Source organism: Diuraphis noxia, unplaced genomic scaffold (assembly GCF_037042655.1).
Source record: "Diuraphis noxia isolate RWA-SAM2 unplaced genomic scaffold, SU_Dnox_SAM2 contig0005, whole genome shotgun sequence".
NCBI classification, from domain to species: domain Eukaryota; kingdom Metazoa; phylum Arthropoda; class Insecta; order Hemiptera; family Aphididae; genus Diuraphis; species Diuraphis noxia.
The window spans coordinates 20,619,808-20,646,548 of NW_028301715.1; the positions used below are offsets into that span (position 1 = coordinate 20,619,808).

Genomic DNA, 26,741 nt, shown 5'->3' on the forward strand with positions numbered 1-26,741 from the left:
GTCATTAAAATATTTTTTAAACTATTGATTTATATTTTTTTTTAATCTAATAATTTTGACTTAGCCTTTATAACAATGATAAGTAATGAAATATTAAAATCACTATTAATTTTGTGCATAGAAATTGTATAAAAGCATATTGTGGATATCGAACCAGTTGAGTATAAAAATAGTGTACTCAATCTTTGTTATTTATGTATTACGACGAGGCATAAATTAAATTTCAATTCAATTTAATAAAGTAAATATGTTTTAGCGTTAATACTATGTACCATGTACAAGTTTTATATACAAAGCCGTGTTCAAACGTGCACACATTTAACGATGAATTAAGTTTATATAGCGATCAAGAATATCAAAATGAAATTAATACCTTTACCATCCAATCAGAAATTGATATGCTGCTGTAATTTATATGTAGTGTTACCTTTGTTTTAAGATAATATTATATTTTATATTTTTTCTAATTAATTTGGGATGACTAATATCCAACCTCACTGCAGTTTTAACATAATTTAAAACTTATTAGTAAGTTGGACATGATGAAGTATATGATGAAGTCATTATAATAAACAAACAATTTTAAATAATCCTTATTGCACTTATAAAGACAATATAATTGCTAATATTAATTTTATAATTATTTTTTAAGATGAAATAGTATACCAATTTCTACATTGAATAATATTAAGGTATTTACATATTATACTTAATAAATAATTTTAATTTCATGTGCATTACATACTAAATAGTATTAAGTTTAATATGAAAATTCAATTAATATAAAATATCGTTTGTCCCTTTGTCTTTTCTATGTTGGTCAAATTTCATAAAGTGACAACAACTACTGTTGTTACAGTATTCAATTATTATATTAGCATAATATTCAAATTATAATAATGTATCAAACAAAGATGATTAGTTAACTGAACCTTTTTGAATGTCATAGTAAAATAATAATTATTAAGCTAGTCACGTTTATTTCCCCTTTACCTTATACTTCGTGTTATACTAAAAAATGAATGTTTCTTAATATTGCTCGTTAGGCACTTGATCACGTACATCGTACAAGCCGAACGCAAAAGATTTTTTCCGATCACGAGTAATATTTTACAAACTATATTGATGTTTAACGTCAAATTTATATTTTAGTCCTTAAGATTTAACAGACTGAGACCTTCGTTACAATAATTACAGTAGACACATACACATTAACATAAAAATATTTAAAAATAATAATAAATCAAAAATATTTACGATAAGATAGTGTTTATAATACAGAGCAAAATAACAAATGATAGTGCAATTGTATTATGCTTAAAGTTATGTAGCTAAATTTTAAAAGAAAAATGTCCTCTATCATCATAACAATAAACGTGTCTTTAGTGAGTAAGACTTGTTGAGTCAAAAAAAATAAAAACAGTAAAAAAATAAAAATTGTGTCACCAAAAATTTCATTTTTTTTTATACTGTATTTTTAGCCACCTTTTATCATAAATATATTTAATTACTCTTAACTCTAAACCAGTTACATATCAAAAAGTCGTAATGAATAATATCGTAACATCTTATTGCTTAGAATTTTTTTTCATGAACTTAATTACTTATCTACACGTATCTCAAACTGTAAAATGTGTAGTATGTATCTATTAGTTTCAAACAAGATACATCATAAATAGGGCTAGGAAAATGAACCACTAAAAACCTACTATAAAGGAATTAAAAAATTGCCAATAATTCTACAAAAATTGCATTTAACCAGGAAAATGCAACTAAAAAAGACTTAATCATTTTTAAGTTTAGCTGATTAGTTTAGTTATGTTTGTCGGCATAACGTATTGTCGATTACTGATATCGTGGTTCCGCGAGTCGCGACGATACTCCGTACCATGATTTAAGATAATATACTGGTTAGACGTCGAGTAAAGATAATTGATTTTTTTGTGACTGGCAAACTGAATCGCCATATCAGCAGCTGCAATAGAACTAATGAATGGCGCTTCCAGTGTGCATTTCGTGAACTTCATATTATTATCATTTTTTTCCCGGGCTTTTGAAATAAGCTTTTTACAGAATGATTATAAAATTTAAGATTAGATAAAATTAGATATATTTTTTTTTACTAGTTATATTGCTAAGCGTTTAGTTCGTAAAACTAAATGTGAAATGTGTGTTAGGGGATTATAAATGCTTAATATCTCACAGGATTGTATTGGTAAGGAATCAGATTTGGTAAAAGCAAAATCCAAAGGCTATCTTACTTATCCTGATATCAATTTGTTTATAATTATAAAACACATTGAAAATTGTTTTGCAATACATGCAAATTCAAACAATGTATTTGAAGAAACTTTTAATGAATTTTTTTAACTCAATATAAAATTAAAATTTGCATGTACTGATTCTCAAATTCTAAGCTTCTAAAATAAATAATTCTTTTCATTTTGATCTGGCTATAATAGGTGTATATACAATACACATTAGTATACATACATTGGTATTGGTAAAAGTTATAAGAATTACCACATCAATAAATATAGCCATGTAAATCTTAAAAAATAAGCCACTTGATTTAGATAAATCTTAATTAAAAAAATAAAAATATAATATAATACTTTCATGCATAAATCACAAACGTCAATGAATTATATTATATTAATAAAAATATTGATTGGAACAAAAGTTATTTAATTTATGAGGTTTCACTCTGTATACGTTTATAATATAATATTACCTACTCATATTTATTATTTCCGTGGATACACTATATGTTTATTTCTTATAATATACACTATGTATATTTCTGGCCAATAACAATACTCTATAGACTATATTACAATTTGATAAATTGAATGTACCATCTTGAACCAGCCAGTTAATCGGTACGACACTATAGTCCTTTGAAATTGAAAATAAGACTATAACCCAAGTCGTCTTATTCTGAAATAAAAAACATTAAATTACCTACATGACGTAAATGTTAACTTTTCAATGTATTTATTTTATTAAACAAAAACCATTAAGAAAACATCACATTCGCATGTGTTGTCTCCGTCTCACCAACGTACAATATAGCTTAACTTATTTTAATATTAACATAGCTAACAATTAACAAAACAACGTCACAACCATTAATCTGCAATGTTGTATGACTAATACCGTTGTTTCAGATGTTTGTAAGACGAAGACAACACACGCAGCGCTGCGTACCTATTGAACTTACCTTTCTAGTTGACATTTTATAATGCTTAATGTGTATAAAACGAAAACGGTAGAAGTTGTAATGTTGTGAAACACTTAACAGTTTTGTAAAATAAAAATAAAACAGTGATCACTGCACTGATCAGCTTGAAAATATCAATATACGTTATGATTTGAATATTTTCTTTGTAACTATAGATGTGTATATTGTGTAGACGAGAGGTGTCAGGTGACTGAATAGGCCGATGACGACGGTTGACGGCGACCCGTCGGCCGCCGCGCGCCAACACACTACAATAACAACATAATATATAATAGTTACTTGGTAGTTGGTATTTAGGGGTTTCATTAGATAAAGATATTATATTTATTTATTTTTAAAATAGGTATGTTAAATTCAATGTAAAAACATAAATAGTATGTAATTTTAACATTATTATTAAACACCATGGTAAACAAACATTTTTATGACATTTTAGGATTACATTAATTTGATGTTTATATTTTTAAATAACATATATTCAATAACTGTTAATTCACCGAATTTTTTTAACTTGTTTCTTTTAAACAATTATTTAACATAAATATAATATCCTAAAATTATGTTAGAAATGTTACTTAAAATTTACATTATTAAAATGTTTTAAAACACCAATTGCACAGTGGGTATATACAAAGCTATAACATTTATATAATACCTATATGACGATTCGTAGCTCCTGCAGGATGACAATAAACGGTTGATCGGAAATCGATATAATAATATTATTATATTATAAGTTATAACGATGCACTGTGTGTCTGCGCAACATCGTGTGATGATGTACACTGCAGCACACTATGTTCGTACCTACAGCATAAGGTCTAAAGTAAAAATGTACCTATATGTATACGATACATATGCATATTGTTATACTTACATCATATTACTATAAACGCACATAGACTTGTAGTATGGGGCTGTGGCATAATTAAGGGTGGGGGATAGATCTCCCCCAAAATTTTTATTTTACTGCTAACATTTTATATGAGCACACTGGAATTGCGGGAAACGAATTCGCTGACAAACTAGTCAAATCCTCTGCTTCCCTCAGATGCCCTCCAAGTACGAAAATTCCATGGTCTGATTTTATCCCCATTCTCGGGTCCTGTACATCTAATCTTTGGCTTAAACACTAGGGTTTACTTCCTCCTCACTTCGCCACCTGGTACAGAATGATATCTCCAACCATACCAACAATACCATGATTTCGTAACCTCGGTCTTTCTTGTAAATGCATAACATCGTTCTCCCGCCTCCTGTTTGGACACACACGTCTTCCTTCTCATTCCTTTAACGTGTCACTGAACAATTTCCCTCTCTGCACACTACACAATGACCCAATGGTCTATGATATTAACCATCTACTCTTCATCTGTCCCAGCATATCCACACATCGTTACCACCTATTATCTATTTTCAGTACCTACAACATCCCTTTCGATTCTATAAGTATACTTTCAAACCAACAAAAAAAACATCATATTAAATATATTATCTTTCTTTAACCATTCAGCTGGCAATCTAATTTTATATTGTACTATTTCTATAGTATTTTTAACTGTATTTACTGTATTTGAATTTTGTAATTTTAATTGTAATAATTGTTGAAACTAATTGTATCCACAAAGTTTAAATTTAAAAAAAAAAATTTATATTTAGTGGTGATCAATAGCCAAAAGTTACTAATGGGTGGCTGCTTAATCACACCTTTAATGTCTTATTTTTATTTTTATTTTATTTTTCTGTTTTGTTTTGTTTTGTTTTGTCTATGCTCTCATCAAACAAGCTTATTGTGCTAGTATTGTACAGATTGTTTGTATCTAATAAAAATAAAAAATAAAAATATTTAGTGGTGGACCGGTACTGTATGAGGATTACAAATTTTGCTAAAAACAAATAATCCCCTCCTCCAAAACCACATTCCTAATCACGCCACTGGTATGGGGTTAAAAATGTACGGTGTGCAATGTGTTTGAAACCCGTGTAAGCATCGCCCCCGCGTGTGTGGGTTTTGAATCGCAGATTTTGCAGTTTGCCCTTGCGGAAACAGCGATGGATTTACCGTTCGCATTCATGAATACCAGCGCTGCCGTCAAGTCTGCGGCGATCGAGACAAAATAGGGCACCGGGAATAATAATATTATTATTATTTGAAACGTACGAGGCGGCGCGTTGATTTATGGAGCTAGCGACCTATAATTTACCTATACGACATACATTGCACTACGCGAGGGTAACGGCTTGCGCGGCTCATATCATACTCGGCAAACCATTCGTTGTCGAGCAACTTTTTCCCGACGCGTCGTGTTGTATTATTATTGTATTGGATAAAATTGATTTTTTTTTCAATCTGTTTTTCGTTATTTATTCACGATCTCCCGACGACTGATTTCCATCATATATAGGTACGCGCATTGTTCCAATATAATAAATATATTTTGTAATAGTACCTACACAAAATATAATAACGCCGAACGTCTCGTCAAGTCTGTCTGTCCCGTACACAGATGATTTTATTGGATTTTGAACGGAGGAGATGAGTATAACAATATTCTCTGTTTGGTTTATTTACAAAATTCCTGCATTTATTATACAATAACGACTCGTTTATATAATATTTATTATAAATTAAAATCGTTATTTTTGCCTTCAAATTACATATAGTCAAGTTATAGAGTTAAAATTATAGAAAATATTTTAAAAGTCAAATGGCTCTTTAAAAAAAACAAATAATAATAATAATTCAAATAGTCGTGTTTACCCGTGTTTAACTCTAAAATGTAGGGAGGATACGGTTAGAAGATCACATACTTGGTTGGCAGATGGGAGTGTATGAGGACTAACTTGAACGAGACTGTCAGCGGAGAGCTGACATACATAGAAAAAACGTTTCGGGTAAAGAAGCTCTATAAATCATGACCAATATAAAATAACAGATTAAAATTTATAGTAGTAAAAAATGTTTTCGTATTATGAACAGTGGCTGGTGATAAACACACAATCTCCGTTATAATACATGTTAGATTCGCATCTAATACCTTTCCACAAAATATACGCTGACTAAGTAAATGTCAAAACTAACGTTATCTGAACGTATATGATTACTTTGGATCCACGCCTGATTGTTGATAAGTATTGCACATTTCTATAGCACTTAATGTATTATAAGTTATTAAATAAAAATATAACTACGGAAAATCTTCAAAATGTTAACATCACTCCGTCTTGCTCTCAGCGAAGAAAACACTAAAGCAGTTTACAAATTTTTCCACTACGTTAATTCATAACACAGATTGTAAAATACCTGGAATACTTTATTTTTGTTCACATATGTAATTTGTAGACTAATAACCAAAAAATGTTGAAACCTTTATCTTAAATAAAAAAATTAAAAAAAAATAAAAATTTATCTATGCCTAATGTCTATTGACTATCGTTAATATAATTGATTTTACTTTGTATTTTACGGCTTAATATACTTATTATCATATATTTATTCAAGCTTTAACATAATAAGCCATTTTTAAATTATCGTACTATAATTTAAAACTAAAAATTTATTTTTTATACATAAAAAAATTGATTAAAGCAAAATGTTAACTGTAAATAAATGCTTTGAATGAGGAATATGTATTTTAATCTCAATGGTGTAATTTTCATAATTGATTATTTTTCACTGTCTTAAAAATCACGTTTTCACGAATGCGATTAGTTACCCATAAATTCATTTCAAACAAACAAGAACTACCTACTTTTTTAAATTTAAATTTATATTTGATCAAACTAGCATTTAAAAAAAAAAATACCCTCCAAAATTCTTTTTCTTTTATTATTATTTAACATTCTAAACTAAAACAAAATAGAATTTTTCTATTGATTTTTTTTTTTAAAGCATTTTCAATTAACTTTAGAAAATATATTATAATTATGTACCATACCATTTATGCACTACATTTTCACAGGTGATACAGTTCTGTACTACAGTCTAAATTAGTTCTTAAATTAGAAAGTGCACAGCCAGTACTCAAAATATTAAATATTCCCTTTTACTTATCAGTTGTCACTAAATATTGTTGATTAAACTATGTTTCCTAATTACCATCATAGGAAATACAATATTTAACATGTTTGAAGTATTAGTAGATGTTCATAAAATATTATACTCACAAATACTGATTTTTTTTTGTTTTTAATTTTAAATTTGATTGGTTTTTGTATTAATAATCTATAAAATAAAAGTAACTGTATTAGAATAAATAAATTCAAATAAGTTCTAGGAAAAATATTTCTACGCAAGGCCATGTGGTTTGTCCTCTTTTCACATTTATTTTTGTATTATTTTTTTTTTCAAACTTGAACTTTGCAAATTAAAACTGTGTGTATTAATATTTATTTATATTTTAAATTAAGAACGATTGAATCAATGTACATTGGCTTTACTTAGACGAGAAAAAACTTCCACAGTTATTTCAAATTATATTTTATGAATTGTAAATCTTTTTTAATAGCTGCAAATAAAATGTTTTAAATAGTTACAATGAGAAAAATAATAATATTATATAACTAAATACAAAGATGATTACGATGACTATGAATTATGTAAAATTAGATTACCTGATCATGCAATCCAGTTACGTTTTGCTAAACAAAAAAATAAGAATTAGATGATAAACTATATTTTATAAGATAATAGTATAGGTAATATATCAAGTGCATTCGATATTATATAATGTCTTGAAAATATAATTACTAATTATATTTTAAAACTATTTACAAAAAATTACCAACAAAAAGTTTTCTTCAAAATTATATTCTAAGTATTATATAGGAATACTTATTAATCTTTTTAAGTTTACATTTCCGTTTGATTAATAGCCTCAAGCTTAACCTTATCCACATCGCTGATTACCTTTGAAAATATAAAACAAAATTATATTCAAGTTTAAATTGCACGTAACTCAAACATAAAATATCAAAAATAATTCGATTTGTGTTCGTAAACATCAATCTGCTTTTTTCTGAACACACGTTACAAAGAATTGTATTTATAAAAATGATGTATGCGTAGTATAGGTGTTAAATATTATTTTATTAACATAGGTAAATTTTAAATATTAATCATACCTACATAAAGGATACAGGGAAAAAACCAGAAAAGTTACTTATTTTTCAAAATAGCGATTTCAGTATCAAATTATTTGTATTGACGTATTCTATCTTTCAAGTCAAATCTAGGAAAAAATAAAATTAGTTTAAAGGTATGACCACCGAAAATTTTGGCATACAGGAAAAAACTATATGTATAAAGTTTTGAAATTAAAAACATGTCTTTCTCAAAATGAGAAAAAAGTAACTTTTCTGTTTTTTCCCCTGTACCTTTCAGTTATACGAACACAACTTTTTACTAATTCTATAACGATTTGATTGTGTGTATGCGATTAAAATTATTTTATTTATGATAAAAAAACAACAACGGTTAAATGATTTTTTTTAGTTAATCTGAAACCAATTATTATGCATTATAATGAAGACATTAATAATTTTCCATAAATCTAATCAATGATAAATTTTATTTATTTTTTTCATTTACAAAAATATATTATCTACTCAAAGTTACATATTTTTCAATTTCCAAATTCTTAATTTTTCAAATCGTCTAAATTTGTTTGTTCGCATAATTTATTTTATCATGGACATAAACTGCAGCATTATAGTGATTCCAAAACTTGTCAATAGTGAATGTTAATAATTGACATATTTATTTGTTATTAAAGCCTGACATAATATTTGGTGTGACTAGGTATAGTTACATGTGTATATAGATGTATATTAAATGTCAATAAATGTCAATCAATATTACAAGAAAATTATGCTACAAACTTTACTAGTTTGCAAAAGTATATAGCTTAATACATATGATATGATGTATATGTAGATAATATTAAATTATTGTCTAATATTTAAAATTATTTTTATTTGAATACAGAACATGTGTAGATCATTTCGTGTACATTTGAGTAATAGCTTATAACTTTGATATAATATTAAATTTTTAATGTGTGCAAATGTGTAGCACTTCAATCGTTTTAAAATACAATTATAATAATTTTATATCAATTTCCTATCTTCAAATACATTAATTGCGTTAATCCTTAAGCTTAGAATTTTTCATTTTAAGAAGATCTTATGTTTTTTATCATTTAAGTATTTGAATAATAGTCCTAAATTTTCAACGATTAATCATCAATTTTCATAATTTCAATATAGATGTAAGTAAGTACTTATTTTATACACAAGAAATATTTCAATTTTATATTAGGCTCAAAACAGTGTTTATGTCGCATCCACTTCGCGTTCTGACCCGTTTCGTGAAATGGATAGAAAATTTGTCCAGTTCGCGAAACGGAACTTATTTTTTTACGGATCGCGTAATTACACAATGTGGATAACTTTTGACGAAAAGGACACGGATTTTTAGTTATACGGAACTTATCCCGTAATCTGTACATACAAATGACGAACCTAATACGTGAATGATATTTATTAATAGAAACAACTTTCGTAACAACTTGTGGTAATAACGCGGGTCAGAACGCGAAATGGATGCGACATTTACACTAACAAACAGTATTATAAAATGATAATTTAATTATTAAAATCACACAATCAATTCAAAGGTATTACTTATTTGTCCATTTTTGACACGATCGACTACAATTGCTATATTATACGAAATTGTCAACTAAACTGAATATCGATTATTTACTGGTTATAATCCTTTCGTGCATAATAATGAACAAATCAAAGTGAAATCATCCCAGGAGAATCAGTTTAATAGGTTTGTTCGAATCGATAGAACTATTACGAGCATTCGAATGAGATCTTGATTAATATTTTTGATGGAAAAATTGATCGACTAACCTAACTCATTTCGTTTCTACGGAATAGTTTTTATATTAATATTAATAATCGTTTCTCGCAACAAATATTAAAAAGAACAATACCGTATTTTCATAATTTTCTTATTTAAATAAATTTTTTTTTTTGAAATCAAGTTAAATAAACATTATTTTAAAATAATCCTTAAGTACTAAGTAGATTACAAGTATGCAATTATTTAATTTTTATTGTACCGTTCAAATACCTATAATTCATAATGCATAGGTAACTACTGATACGAGTCTAGTCAATAATTTGTTTTCCTTCAGTTACAGTTGAAATATAACCAATAAATAACACTGATTCATTTAAAGGTAAAAATCATTTAAGTAATCATATAATATTATCGTTTTTGAAAATTTGTTTCACATAATTCGAAATAAATACCAAACATAAGTGTTTTATAAATCTATTATCGTTATCGTTTCTTAGTTTTTTGAATTTTGAATTTCGTATTTTAAAACAGAATATTGTTTTGAGAAATTAAATGTATAGATGTATGAAAATCTAATTTTAAGCAAGTGGGTAATTATTAGTCTTTACTCTTAACTTATAAGTACTTATTTAAAGTTTAAACAAACGGAGGAACGGTCCCAAAATTTTGCGTCACCTAAACTTTTGCACTTATACCTAACTAACCAACTACCTAGTAGTTCGAAAATTGATTTACATAGTTTAAAAGTATTTGAATTCTCAGAAAAATATTTTGTTGGGAATATTAGGTTCAGATATAATGAGTTTAATGAATGATAAGATAAAATGTATGTATAATATTTTAAATAATTTTAGTTATATTTGGATAGATTATTTCATTCTGAAAATATTTATAAAATGTATTAATTGTTCTTCAACCACGTTAATGACGTGAAATGACTGTTTACCTAGCTGTGTTAATAAATTGTGCTGATAAATCATTCTTTTGCACTTTCACTTGTACAACATAACAATGCTTTTGTTAGCATGTAAGAGAATAGTTGAATTTCCCATGAGATTTTTTTAATATTTCTAGTTTAGTTTTTCCATCTAAACGAAAGAACGAACCAGGTTTGTAAGTACTTTACAATAATTTTCTTTCTTCACTCAACACCAAAATATTTGTCAGTGTTTTTGAGATTAACAAAAAAAAAAGCCAAAACTTTTATTTCTTCTGAGAATGTAGGTACATTGTTACAAGATTTTTCACATACTACACAATAAGTTAAGATAAATTCTAAATAGAACTATAAAAAAATAAATTATTTTTATTTTGAATTTTGTCTGAATTGTTCATAACATTTGAATTTCATTCAAATCTTCTAAAGTGTTACTTTAGTAATAAGATTTTAAAACGTGAAATGTGAATATTGCGTTATAATACTGAATCTTTCTTATTTAGTTATTAATTTATAAAAGACCTAAAATTAACTATATGCTTGAAAGCATTGAATATAGGTATCAGTCATTTACCTTTGTTAATTTTTATACTTAAGTTGTGTCCCGAAATTAAAGTTTAGAAAACACAAAAATACGTGATTCTGATACATATTTCAGAAATGTTTTTTATTTAATTTGTTGTGTAAAATGTACTCGTGATTCTCTTTGATGATTTGGAAATTAAAATTATTTCATAAATCTTTGATCATCATAAATTTTGTTTTCTGTTAATTCTACTAAAAGTATTTGTATATAGTGATTAAGTTATTAAAAGCGTTTCGGATGCCTCATCTTGTCGTTCATATTGAAAATGTAGAAAACGTTCATTTATCAACTCCATTAAGCCTAAAATCTCACTTAATCTGAGCACAAAAAGAGAATAAGAAGTAATGAAAAGAGAAATGAATGGTAAACAATAGAAAAAATATAATTACAATCCGATAAATTATCAGAAAGGTCTTGATTTCTCTGAAACTAAACTATGAAAAACCTATAAGTCTGCAATTTGATATGTCGTTATTCCTGAATCATGTCTAATAGTGTTTTATATATTATGTCCCACATAATATTATACATATCACCGCAGTGCCATACTTTTTTCAATATTAAATCACTACTACGAGTAGAAAAATATGCGTGATAAAAATATTAATTTATTAGAAACAGTTTTAAAAAGTATTTAAAATTAAAATTGCTATTAGTCCATCGTTCTTATAGCATAATTATTGATAAACCAGGGATACGATAATATTTTTAAGTTTTATTAAATATAATAGGCAGGAGAATACAATTATTGATTTAAGTTTTTAAATATTAAATTTTACATTTCTTGGTAGCTTCTCTTCTAATCAATTAATAAATAAAGTAGAACTGCTGTAATTATTATAACCTATTCTTAAGAATGTTATTATATTATAGTACTAAGATATCCACTAAAGTATGAAAATTAAAAAAAAACATTTATGTTACTTAATTTAGTTTGAAGGTTTTAGTAAACATCAAATAAATTATTTTTAATGCTGAAAACACTCATTTTAAATTTGGCATCACACGGTATACATAAGTAGGTACACGCGTCATATTTTTTAAACTGTATTTTACTCATTATAAATGATTAAATGATAATAAAAAAATGTTGAATTTATAAAAAAAATGTATATTATATTATTATTTATTATACTCTCGACAGACGATATGAAAAGAAATAAACGTGCACACGGGAATAAACGCCATTGGGGCTTTAAGTTTTTGAGTTTCAATTTCGTCTACTCCACCTCCGTCACTTAAAACTTTTAACGATGCCAACACCGATACGGTTGTCACGTACCTACCAACAGAATAACGATTACGACTGAAAAGCATTCGTAACCCACAGAAATTATGTTTCAAACTTTGGACAGTTGTTATACAAACCGTTGTTTATTCTTAATCTCGAAAATATAGATAGTTATCCAAAACCCAAAAGCTACTACTACCTGTTAAATATTAATTATTTAAATAGTTATTCGACTCTTTGTCGATTTTACCACCATTTATGGTATATTTCATTATATTTAGCACTCCCTCAAGATGTTGTTTGTTTGTAGTGGCAAAGGTCAGTTGCCATAGTAATGATCGCGTCATCGTTATTGTTTTAAATATTAACATAAACTCAAAAACCGGATAGGACAGCGGTAATTTTGCGTCAAGGTCAAGATATGCACATTTTAGTTTAAAAATCGAAAATTCTATAAATACACGACATTTTTTTTTTTCTATAACAAAACTAAATCTAATTTATATTCCTGTTGTACATATATTGCCATGAAAAGTCAATTCGTTACTAATTGATGACCATAAATGAACTCCTAAATAATAACATGTGAAACACGTGGCTAACGGCAAACCATAAATATTATTAACAGAGTATCATCAATCGTCAATGTGAGACGAGATAAAGAAAGAGAATAGAACCCGACCAACTAAACGAAATCACGAGACTACAAAACATGAAGGTATTAAACAAATTAGTACTTTTTTTATAAAAATAACTGATTTATACAAAATCTTTTAACGAAGAAGAAAAATTAGTAGGTAAATCAACAAAAAAAAAAAAAAAAAAAATGTTATTATACATAACATTTATAAATTAAGTTATTTAAAAAAAAAAAAAAACAATTTTTCATCCATCTTAATAGTATATACATTACCTTTCTATATCTAAAATAATTTATTATGTTTTTTATTGATACCAGCAGGATTTTTTGCTAAGAAACTATACATCTACTCAGATAAAAACTTAATTTTTATTAGTAGTAAAACTCAAGAATATTTTTTTATTATTATTATTATTATTTCATAATAATCTTAGAATTCCACCAAAAATACAATTATACTTGAAAAATTATGTATTTATGTTAAGTTTAGAATTTAAAAGATTACACAGCTAATTCTTGTAAAATTTTTATCATAAAAGTTTAAATTTGAAAATAAAATATTGCTATAAACTCCAATAAGAACTATTATTCTTATTTCATGAACTAAAGATAAATTACATTTTCTGTGAAAATGTAAAGTAAGAAGTAATAGTAATTAAAATTTACAAAACATTTCTGATGTAAGAGTGTATAATATTAATGTAAAATAAATAATAAAAAATAAATAAACGTTTTCCCTGATTATTTTAACTAATTAAAATATATTATAAAGTAACAACATTTTGCAGGTGTCGGTTAAGTAATCCTTAATATATAGGCGTGATTATTAAAATGTTAACATTCATAATTTCAAAAAGTAATACATTTTTCAATTTTTTTTTATGTCACCTAGATACATAAATTTAGGACACATCATAATTGGCATACTATGTTACCATTGTATTTTTAATGATTGTTAGCCACTATCAACTTTTGGTACTTAAATACTATATCAGGCCGCATCAATAAGAAAATCGATGCAATACGATTGAATTCTTATTTTGTATCAAAATTTGTGGTGAATTCAAAAATACGGAACACTTTATACGAAATGCTTTCTCAACAAAATATAGAAAATAATATATTATTACTCATCTAATTATGTAGGAAGTAGTTATACTATATGGCTATTTGCAATTATGTTTTATACACTAAACATAAAATATAATATTTCCAGATTTTGTTTCATTATTTTATATGTTTAACTTTGCTCCTTGTCTAAAAAAATAAATGATGCCTAACAATACAAAAACAACACAACTATTTCACCGAAATGGAAACTTTTGTTGTTGTTGTTGTTGTTGTTGTTGTTGTTGTTGTTGTTGTTACCGGACACTTCTTTTTGCCCTTTATACTCGTACGTAAAATGATTAATGAAAAAAAAAATATATTAATTCTGTCAAAGAACGAGAATTTTAAATCACGGAAAAGGAGAAATCTCATTAAATTCTTCTCGGAAACACGTTTCGTTGAATTTCGTTTCAACTTCGTATAGTGATTGAAAATAAAAACCATAGCTTATACGTCATTGCACCAAGTGCAATATAATATACTATAAAATGTATTTGTACTTTTTTTTACAACAGTTAATCATTACAAATAATTACTATGATTCCATTGTTATAGTTAGACTAGTACCGATACTGTGTATTATTATATTTTTAATTAAGGTGTTTTTTTTTTTAAATATATACATGTCTCAAACATATAACCGATGTCCCATGGTATTTAACCAACGACGCATTACATAAGGATCTACAAATCTCAACAGTCAATGAAATACCAACTCGATATTACAAAAAATTCCACTCAAAACTCCATTCAAACCAAAACCTTCCTATTTCTCGTACGTCTTCTTTAATAATCCACAGCAACCCTCCAAGGAGATTAAAAAGAAAATGGCCAAGAGACGCCCTTGCCTAATACAAAAAATAAAATAAATAAACGGTCTCTCCATATGAACCCACCAAATTAAACAGTAGGTACTGTTGTTGGACGGTTTACCCCTCAATCCAATCGAATCATCTTTTTATTACTATTATTATCCAATTTACACAAATACATGATACGACCATTACACTAAACCGATTACAAATAAAAATTAGGTACTGTACTACCTAACTAAATCGAAATTTAAAAAAATTAAAATGAGAGAGTATCTAATGTTTACATTATGATGCGTACAACTGATTTAATTTATAACTGCAATGCTGCAGAGTATAATATGAGGTATGTATAACATAATGCCAAGATATTCGAGTTGTGATTTAATTACCGCTCAGTACATTCTTAGGACATTCAGAACAGACAAATTCGCACGTAATATTTAATAAATCTGACATAATATCTTCCTAACCAATATAATATATGAAATTAAATTTATTCGACATTATTTTTAATAGTAAATTATTTTCATAATTAATTTACGTTATGAATACACTTACATGCATAATAATAATACAGGGCCTGGCATGGCAAAGTGGTTGCTCGCAGTCACTAACATGGTTAAACATCGGCCGCCGTTGCTAGACCCAGAATGGCTGACCATCACTCGGGTTTGTAGTGATGAATCCTCGGCCTGCATACGCGTGTCACAAACCAACCGTACCCTGTACCCTCCCTCGTTAAAACCCAACTAATAACCTTCAAGCCAATGACCTCAGATGTTGAAGCCTTAACTCAATAAAAAAATATTTATGTATATATAATTACGTTGTATGACGGTGTGCCGAGTGTCTGAGTGTATAGGTATTACCTGGGAGAAAGTGTAAAACCTTTTGTTGAAACATTTCAAAAAGCATCCTTTTTTACCCTGCAACATAAATGACAAGATTTTATCGAATTTAAAAAGCTAAAAGAAAAATTGTTATGTTACAACGACATAACCATGAATGTATAAGCTAACTCAAATTCAATTTATAAATGCATAATATATACTTATACTATGATAGCGACATACCAATTATTTTTATAAATAAATGATTATCGTTGGCGTACAACTTGTTTTGCGTGTTACGATGGGTTGGTACTATTTATAATAATTATTATTATAGGTAACGAAACTATTTTCATCAGATTTATTCATTCTGTTGAAATATAAAAACATTCAATGTTTGTTTACTATTAGTCAACTGTTAATATTGCGTCCAATGGCCACAATTGTCGCGGACTGTATTTTTCTTGAAATAAAAAAAAAAAACATTCATGTTCCGATATTTATTGTTATACATTGCAATATACATTGAAAATATGTATTTAATATATTAATTCGATATATTTTGTATAAGTTTTATCCAATTTCTGCGATAATCATACAAATGACTTGACCTGTATATAATATTATATAATTACAATGAGTTACGTATTGTAGAGGGTTCTATATGTATAGCGTGTATCTACGTATTACAATATAAAAGACTGAAAACCGATAACAATTTTCTAAAGTCGTCTATACCTACACTTAACAACCGTACATGTAGAGCCAAAGATTTGAAGTTTAAAGCTTTAGTATTATTTTCAAGCTGGTCAATGCTTATATTTATAAATATTATAATTCCGATTCCGTATTTACTTGTTGCTCATGAAAAATATTGCATGGTTTCCTTTCTGAAACTTTTATCCTCCGAACGCAAACCCCGCTGGAACTATTCGATTTTAAATTAATAAAATTGTGATTTATTTTTATGCGTTTTTTTCTGGGGAAAAGATTTTTGGACAGCAATAAAATCTCAATAATTTATATGCACCAAAAATGTAAACCTACATTTATATATTGGGAATTTAACACGATCGGTAGATATGTAAGTACTTTAAAGTTTAAAGAGATCGTTTTAAAATGGTTCAGTAGTGTTTGAGAAAATAACGATAAATAAATTTTACAGGCCAACATTATGTAACTATATTTTGACAATTTTCGGGTAAACTTAATTCCGCCATTAGAATCGTTTTTCGTTAACACTGATTTATCATTGTCCCCAGATAAAAATATATGCACCCAACTTTTTTTGTTGTGGACATAATATTCTTGTGTTATTTACTTTTATATATTCTGTGCGAATCTATTGCAGGTTTTACAAAAATGTATTTTAAAAATGTTTATATTTATTTTTCTGCCTCTCGTCGTCTTTTGGAACAGTAAATAGACATAGACTTTATGGGGTCACAAGTAGTTTATTTAACAGCATTATCTAGGCTTGATAAAATTGTCGAAGTTATTGAAAGTAACAATGCTTGAAAATTTAGCAAAAGACCCTCAACACTTTTTTTAAGAATTTTAAATTCAAATGTTTACGAAAATCTGTAGTAAAAATGTATACAATTTTTATTCCTAATATTTCATGCTTAAAAATGTAAGACAAGGCTCATCATAATTATTTTTTACTGAAATGCAAACAAAGCCACGTTCGTTTTTATGAACGATTAAGTCTCAGATTTTAGGTAAAAGGAAAATTGGTACGGTCTTTAAAAACGCGGAATACTGATACAATCAAAAATCATCAATGTTTCCCAAAATTTTATGGAGAAATAAAATATGAACGATTATTTTTTATTTTATTTTATCGACGATCAATGAGAAACCACGAGTGACTGCAATAGTGAAAATAAATACTATTTTAACCCATTTTGAATCAAATATACACAATACCTTAACGCCTGAAAGTTCAAAAAAAAAAACCTTTTAAGACAAACTACACAACGAATGTCAAAGCTATTTAAATAATGGAATTAAAACAGGACAATTTTTAAATAATATAGCAAAGTGTGTGAAATAGTTATTACACACCATAAATTGTATACTTTATATTATAAATACCTGCTACTATTTGTATGTACTTAGTTATGTCTTTTGTTCATTTTGATTGCTAACATTATATTTTTGTTTTTAACATATTATTCAAATTTAACTTGTTGACGATAGTGATTACTGATTTATCAAAACTAAATAAACATTGTAAATATTTTAGAACCCTTGAAAATTAAATTTTTAAGAATACCTGCAATATTCCGCGTTTTTTATTTTTATATTATACATTCTATGGGCCTATTAATATTCCGACAATCCAAATTTTAAGACGACGTTGGATAATATTCAACTAATCAAAAACCACATTTATAGACGTTTGCCTGATCGAAAGTATAATATGAATATAATATATGCGTTTATAATATCGTAAATAGATAATGATCATTCTCAACATTTATTTTGCTGTTGGTAAAGATTTTTTGTCTTTAATAACATCATGTACCTATGTTCGGCATAATGCTTAACGAAATAAAATCACGAACACGAATTTATATCGTTTGCCATTCATGGCATCACGTTAAACGCGTACTTAGCCACACACACTGTACTGGTAATTATACGAGTAAAGAAGGACATAAAAGGGGTTAAATGGATAAAAGTGGCATACAGTATAAAACGATGAAGAGTTTATTTCGGACCGCTAGGAAAATCGTTTATCATCTCCACTCTAATGGCGTATACGTGTGATTGCTACTTTTGCATGTAGAAACTAATCTACATACTTTCGATCAGTTTGATCACATAGAATAAGTAAACAGAGGTGAAATGACACAACATCCATCTCACACCTATAGTATTATGATTATATTGTCGACGCCACCTAAAATACAAACTTAAGTAATTCTACACTCGCCGCTACCATGGATCGACATCACACACACGCAGTCACACATAATCGTCGTTATTTTTGTATTGTTTTATTTTCGTATTAAAATTGTATCTTTGTGAATTGTATAATAATATTATGTAGATAATAAGCCGGTCATCGACGCCGCGACGGCTGCGCGAATATTATCATTGTTTAACACGGCCGCCGCAAATGCTCCAGCCCAGTTTCAGAATGTAAATGAAACATACACATTATTACGTGCGCAAATCACGGTTTTCGGAATATTACATAGTTTTTATTTGTCGGCCCGAATCGCCAAGTATATCATATATTATTTCATGTCGTCGCAAATCGCCAAGAATATTTATTTATATATTATTATTATGTACTTATATATCTATATCGCGATTCACGAGTGTGAGAATCGCCACACGAGTTATTATATTTTGTTTCCGCGCTAATCGCCATGAATATTGAATTATTGTTAAAAAAGGGTTATTGTAACATTTTATCCTCAACCTCTTAAAGGACTACATTTTTTTAATCGTGTGTGTGTGATTTTTTATTTTTTTCATTTTTTTATATTATATAGATTTAGTGGTTTGGCCAAAAAGAGCCGTAGGTATATATATTATTATAGTATCATTCTGTTGGGCCAGAAGGACCATCCTTTATATTAACATTAGCTACACAGTTACAGCTTTAATAGCTGTTTTCATAGTATTACATTGTTGGACCAGGAGGGCCGTATTATTTCCTATTTATTTTGCTACGTATCTCTTATTTATTTACTATACTCTTGGTCACTGTGATTTATTATTTGTGTATTATTAAAATTGTGTACAATATAGCAACTCATTTTAACCCAAAGCGTGTTACCACTTTTTTTTTAATATTAGTTAAATCGTATACACACTCACACATCCACCACACACTAGCACTCGCTGGTCTTGCTCAGCTACCTCGTCCACTTCCTTTGAGTCGCTGTACACACACATACACATTTTTACACAGGTTGGTCGGTATACGAGTATGATAGCTTACGAAGTGTTTTGATGACCGGCGTCACGGACTATTATTGTTCGTTCCCGGCCCGCACAATTATTATTATAATGCTAAACAGTAAATATTATGAACGATGTACAAAACACATACTTCTTAAAAGTAAAGTATTGAAGTTTTCAGGAAATAAATTACGACTTCTAAGAGGTCATCAATAAACAAAACGACCAATTAAATACAAAAAACTGTTAAGTATTTATTTTGTTGAATCGTATTTTTTTTCGTCTTTTACATTTTGTAATGAAATAATTAATATATTGTTAATAAATAAGTTTTATAAACTTGTATTATAAAATCATTTGACGGTGTGTAAAAAAGAATTTTTTAATTTAATAAAATAAATATTATATGATATAAATGAAAGTTAATTAAAAGCATTCTATTACCTCAAGTAAGTAAAACGAAAATTAGCATGAAAATAAAATTTAGTTAGTTACCTAATTGAAAAAAAACGTGATCACTTCGTATTGACAAGTTAATGTTGTCCATTATAATTTACAATTTGAACTCATCAATGAAAAATTATTATAATAACAAATATATTTGTTTAACAAATACAATAAATAAATTTGTTTATGAGAAAAATAAAAACTGACAAGAAGAACGTGATTAGAGAAAATATCCAGTGATATTATTCTGCAAAATGAAATAATTTAAGGTTTTAACAGATTAAAGTTAAAAATTACTCTTTAGTTATTTTAATTAACTTAAAACTTATAACCATAATATTACAGAAACATTTTATTTTTTAGCACTTAAATTGAAATATATATAATTGTTTTCAACACAATAGTGATCAGAGATACGTATATCGTCTTGAATAAAATAACCCATTATATAGGTATAGATAATATAATGTACGGTAAATGACGCCATATTCCATCGCATATACGCTTATGTTTACGTGATTCACTAAAATCATCTTAATTCAAAATTTTTTAGTCAAATAACGCTATATTTCATCATTTCGATATGTCGTAATTTACCACAATATATATATATGTATTACGTTTATACTCTCAACAATATTTTCAACTTACTAAATCACTATAATAGGCTCAGCATTCAAAATTAAAAGCAACAACAGCATAATAATTAATGATAATATGAATATACTTTATTCAGCATTGTAATAACTCTTGAGCAATATATGTACCAACATTAAATCGATATGAAACTTTAATATAGGCAATAAATTTTCGAAGATGTCTCCTTAATTCATGTCTTATAAAATATGGCTGTTTTGTTTTTCTATAAGATATACTGAATTTAATTTCGTACATTGAAATATAGCCTACGTTGTGGGTATTAAATATAAAACAATTAATTTTTATTCATTTGAAAAAAAAAATAAAGTTTAGGTTATTATGCTCTTGTGGTTTTTTTTTTTTACTTAATCCAATATTGATTAAAAGTTAAAGGTCACAACATTCTAAAAATAATATACTACCCACGTGTCAACAATTAAAGTATGATTTCATCGTATCACGATGACGGATATAATTTATTTAATATTTGACAGTAAGTTGATCAAAGAATGAATTTTAATTAATATAGTTACTCCATTCGCAGGACTTGTTATACCTTTTCACAATATGGAAAATCAAGCTTTTATTTACCAAAAACTCCGCAATTGACATTTATTTCACTTGTCACCCCATACATAGGCTTATAATTTCCACTTTGAAATGAGAATTTTCATATTTATATAGCCATAAATAAATATATACTTATTTCACATCGCGTTGTTCATCGAAAATGATATAATATTTTGAGTGTATGGCTGTAGAGGGGTTTCTCTCTCGGCAAATAAGGTCCACTACCATCAAACAGACACATAGAAAAACTTGCTGAGTACAAGTTATTACCGTAAATCAACACCATAGGGTATGATAGAATAATTTAACTGGCAATTGTGGTTGTAATACATTATTCATAATATAACAACGGTATTATAACACGCCTGCCACACTATACTCTGTAGTTTATAGCTTTATTCAATTTTAAGGGTAGATTTTAATGCACATAACAGGTCTAAAATGGCGGTTTTGAGTCAAAGAAAACCGACGGATTTGGCTCAGTAAATTTATTATTCAAAATATAATTTCATTAATACTCGATAGCCTAGTATATTAATTATAAAGATTCGTTTATTGTTATTTTTTTTTTTTATTCTATACATTTTAATTTATATTTATGTATTAAAACTATACCATTGAATTAAATTGTTGATATAGAGATGATAGAAATTTTTTTATAATTAGATTTATGTAAATTTATTGTCTAAACGTTATCCATAGGTATTTCCTGAAGATGTATTATCTTATTCGAATAAAATATCTTTTTGCACACATTTTTTTTCTCTGTTAATATGTTACCTAATAGGTAAGTATTATTTTACATGTATACTAATAAATAATAGTATTTATAAAATAAGTTATTTTGAATTTTAGGTATATCATCAATATTAATATAAATTATATTATAGGACGGAATCTATATATATACAGATTGATTTTTATTTTTTGCACAATTATCATTCATGATTTTAAAAAGTGTTGTAATTTTTTTAAGACAGCAAAATATTTTTGAACAAATTGAATTTCGAATGAGTATTTAATTAGTTTAAGTATTTAAAGTTTTGATGAGCATATTTGATAGTAGCACAGGGTTATTCCACAAAGTGTTAGTCCACTACTCTACTCATCGTAACTTTAAATAACTAAATATTAAAATTTAATTTATTATAATTTATTTATTACTCGTTTGAAGTACAATTTTTATATCTAATTGAAAATTCTTAGAAAAATATTTTGCTGTGGAATACAAAATTTTGTTTTTAAAGACTCCTTAACTATATATACCTATACAAAATATATTTTTGAACATTTATATTTTTTGTATCACTGAGTGTTTAATTTTAAATAAATTGCACCCAATAATTGGGCCAATATACTAAGTCGCAAATTATTATATTTGTACGTAACTTGTATACATAACAAGATTGATGATACTCTCCTTTGAAAATTGATGTACTCTGAAAATTTAATCAAATACAAAATCATTATATTGTTTAATGACGTAAAAATATAATAATACAAAATCATAAGACTATACGTACCTAGTATATCTAAATATAAGACATAGATTTCCAAAAATACATTTTTATCCATATGAATCAAATTTAGTTGAATATATACTGCTTTGAGCCCTACTTTCGAATAACTTTCTTCCAATATTTTATTACATAGACCTATAGACCTAGAATCTATATAATCTATTCTATATTTTTCCCCGTATAAATCAATTTTTCTGTTAGCTCATATTATAAAGAAAAATATAATCTATTTACAATCTTATTTTTATTTTACAACATATTGAATTACATATTTTATTTTTCAAATACCTTTCAGCGCGATGTCGAGCTGTAAATTAAAAAATAATATAATTACAATACTTTTAATAATACGACGCAATCCATTACCTAATACTTACACTTACATCATATAAAAATTACATTATACATTTAAAAAATATATAACATGAATATTAAAGTTAAATAAAATGATTGATTAACATAACCTCTTACTTAAAATCTCTGGTTGATTACCTACATATTTATATTAAGTCTAAAACAATGTCTTAAATAACCTATATAACTACAGAAGAGCAAAACCGCGTATTTTTTCTCATTTCAATAATGGATTTTCAATCTTTTGGTCACGTGGGCAGTGTAAAAAAACTAAATCGATAAAATATCACTAAAGCTTGATTACATTTTTAGAAGACGGATCTCCAAAACATTTAAATCCATCACTTAATAATAATAAAAAAAAATGTCACGAAAGATTAATCTATATAGGTAGGTACAGTTTAAGACGGAGTGTTTTTTAGATTAATAAGAAAAGATAGATTTAATTTTAAAATTATCGTTCACATAATTACATATTACACACAGTTAGTGATTTATGTTCTATAGTAGTCACATGAAAATTAATACACTTTGATTACAATTCGTGAGTAAAAAATCTAAAATGAAATCCTAATACCAATTATTAACTAACTATAGGTAGGTACCTATATAACCTATATGGCTATATAGTATTATTAACTTAATTTGTGTTTTGAAAAAAATAATAATTTATTAGATATTATTTTATAATTTAAATATTTTTTTCCAAATAATATAAGAAAGTTGACATACAACCTTATGACTTAAGCAATTGAGTGATAATGTTTGATGAACGCTTTTTGGGTTACTCCAGAAATAATGTATTTTCTAGTTTTCCAATTGTATCAAGTTGGATCTAAAATGAAAAACTGGAATGTGCGGCAGTTTCATTTTTCGTTCAATCATCCATCACTGCTCCATAACCTAAATTGACGTCAAAGAGTTGGCTTATCTTTTTTCACGTAGACTATACTTGAAATATTCATAATAAGCTGTTGTTGGATTCTGTTTAGTTGATTGATTTGAAGTGATGCCGAGTATTCTGACTCACAACCCTCCACACACTCGATGAATATATTGTACTTCTCACATTTTATACTGCTCGCGATTGTTCGTACTGTTTGTACTGTTTTTTCATACCATTCATTCAAATTTAAATCGACATGGTTTCATCCGAGAAACAATTATAGACAATAATTTTTAAAAGAATATTTTTAAATTTTTGACTTTTAATATTTTGAGTGTACCCAAAATTTTACTTTCACTATAGAATAAAAAACTTAACGTAATAGGTAAAGGCACTTTTCTAACATTCTCAAATAGTAATTTATTTTAAAATTTAAAATTATGTATTTTGTCAGTTTATTATTACTGATATAAATTAAAGAATAAAAATGTAATTAATATTTACCAACAAATATGTTAATATGATAAATTTTTTTTAAAGTTTATTGGCGTAAGTACAGAAAATAATTAAGCAAACCTTTGAATATTTGTGTATCTTTATAAACAAAAACTGTTTCCTAAAACACGTAATTAAGAAACTAATAGCACCCTCCTTGTAACAGCTTAACAGATTTAAAACAAATAATGTTATTAAATTGTTTGTACCGAACAACAAATCATTATTTGTCTTGTTATTATAACATTTTTCTTAAGCTTTTATCATGAAATTACATTATTACGTAATGAGTAAGTTCTTGTTTAACTTTTTTATGTCAGAGAATTCGAAAAAAAAAACAATTTATTCATTTATAAAGTTCCTAATAAAATAAAATAATTGAAAACTATAATAGCATATATAACACATTTTTATTTGAAATATTATTTAGTAGGTACCTATAGAGAATGTCCCGCGAGGATTTACCCATTGCGATATCTCCCAAAATAATGGAGATATCAAAAATCTGGTTTGTAATAAAAATCACAGGGATAAGAACTACTATTATTTCATACTTAAATTTATTTTATCTTTTATTTAATTATTTCCAAAAATATTGACTATAGCCATATTGTAGTGTTTATTTTTCAGATAATATTGACGTTCCAAAATTTTATTTTCATTCATTTCCTAATTTAAATTTTTTTTTTTAGTTTCGATAAAAATTGCGAATTATTAACACCGTAATGTTATCAAACATGTGACCTGCCGCGCCGTGCGTGTTCTCGTACGGCCGGCCGAACACTTTCAGTATGCCTATATAGTTATAATCATATTTTATTTCTTCAAAACTAGAAAAAATATTAAAAACCAGGAAATCAATGAAAATACAATTTTGAAACGTCAATATTTTCAGAACAATAAGCTCTACAAAATGGCTATAGTGAATTTTTTACGAAATAAGTAAATAAAAATAAATTTTTAACCAAAAAATTATAATAAATTAAAAAATGAAATAATTGTAGTTCTCATCTATGCAAGTCTTATTACAAAACCAGAATTATGATATTTCTATTATTTCGTAAGATATCGCAAATGGGTAAATCCTCGCGGGACACCCTTTATATATAATATAATAAATATATTATGCATTATCATAGTTTATAAAATTCGTATTTTCTGTTTTAAAAAATTAAATTAAAATTACTCGATATATAGGCTAAGTTATTATTATATGTTGAAAATGGTGCATAATATTGTTTTATTTCGCATTCAATAAGTACACAATAAATAATAATAAAAAATAATTATTGTTGAAAAGGAAAGATTCGGACTTATGTTTAAACTGCCTTAGTATGCCATGCCCAATGGGGGGGGGGGGGGGGGGGACTGCGGCCTCTCTTTCCAGACAGCGTGAACTGCCCGGTAAGCGATGCCACCCATGACTGGGATTCGAACCGGCTACTACATTATATAGTTTATTAGTATATCAACACATAATATACAAACCGTGTATAATACGTGAAAAGATCTCTCTGTAATCTAAGGATTTATTTTTATTTTTTCTACACCATTAATTCTCTCATGTCAATTTGAGACACTACCTTACTAAAAGTTGTCACAATAAGCCACAATAGATAAATTATCATACTCATCGTCTATA

At 26.9% G+C, this 26,741-nt stretch overlaps 1 protein-coding gene across 1 annotated transcript in view; it reads left to right on the plus strand.

Annotated features, from left to right (window-relative positions):
* The window catches only part of LOC107162032 (adhesion G protein-coupled receptor E3-like), a 158,440-nt gene that overhangs the window by 106,469 nt on the left and 25,230 nt on the right, over positions 1–26,741 (plus strand). The window lies entirely within an intron of this gene.